This window comes from Rhagoletis pomonella, unplaced genomic scaffold (genome assembly GCF_013731165.1).
Source record: "Rhagoletis pomonella isolate Grant_MI unplaced genomic scaffold, Rhpom_1.0 Rhpom_scaffold_00035, whole genome shotgun sequence".
NCBI lineage: Eukaryota > Metazoa > Arthropoda > Insecta > Diptera > Tephritidae > Rhagoletis > Rhagoletis pomonella.
The window spans coordinates 171,125-172,286 of record NW_023458589.1 but is presented as its reverse complement, the minus strand read 5'-3'; positions in this window follow the sequence as shown (position 1 = coordinate 172,286).

Genomic DNA, 1,162 nt, shown 5'->3' with positions numbered 1-1,162 from the left:
CTTGAGGCCATCACCCTTTTAGCGTGGCTCGCTTAAAGCCAAAAATTGAACAAAAATACCAAAAGGTGAAATGAATCAAACACCAAACATAACATGGCGATCCTGCCACTTTTCAAACATAACATTGTCCATCCGCCCATAATAAGTACATGGGAACCAAAAGTTGAAAAATGAACCGGTTCGGAATTGCACAACGGGGTCATGGTAACCCCGGACAGCCTCGAACATTCTTTTGGCATTCCTCCTTGCACTGCGGCAAATTCCCGGTGGAAGAATAACGGAACCGGTCCAAATGACGCAGTGCCCGTTATTCTTCCAACGGGAATAACTAATTTCCCGCAGTGCAATGGTATAAAAACCCGCTGGCAACTCTGCAGTCAACCATTTACATATTTGTTCGGCAACTGATACCATTCGGAACGGGTAAAAACAAAACACAAGTGGAGCAAAGTTTAGTTCATTTTAATAAAAATATAGTGTATAGAAAACATCGCCTAAAAAAAAAGTAATTATACCAAACTATATACATTTCAATTTACACGAATATACCCAAAAATAATTTGTGAGTGCCAGTATAATACGGAAATGTTCATTTAATTGCAATTTCGTAACCTATCGTAGTTGGCAGAACTTTCACATTGTAGAAAACTATAATCTGCAATAATTCAGTGGATCACTTTTAAATTATGCTAATAATGCAAGTAAATAAGATGTCAAATAATGACCATAATTGAAGTTTAATACGCTAAAAGGCAGCGTATTTGATACCCGAAACGTGAGACTACTCGTGGAATTTCGGTGTGGAAGTGTATAATGTAGTTAGGTTATAAGAAAAAAAAATTTAACATAACGTCAGATGTCGTCGCGCCGCCTGGGATTCGAGAAAGTGTAGCACATCAAGGCAGAGCAGCCTCATTTCATAAAAGTGAGGAAAATTGCGGACAGGCCGCAACGTTAGTTCTACTTCTTGGGTCTCAAATTTAGTGTAAAAAAAAAAACAAAAAACGAATAAACCAAAATAGTTGCAAGGAGTGCATCCCCGAGCTTCGTAACAAAATTGCGTGGTTCTGCGTCCACAGGAGGGGCCAGCAGTTGGAGCCTTACCACCGAGCGAACGAGTCCAAGTCAGGTAAGTTTTGGCACCGTGTGAATTTCTTTTTTC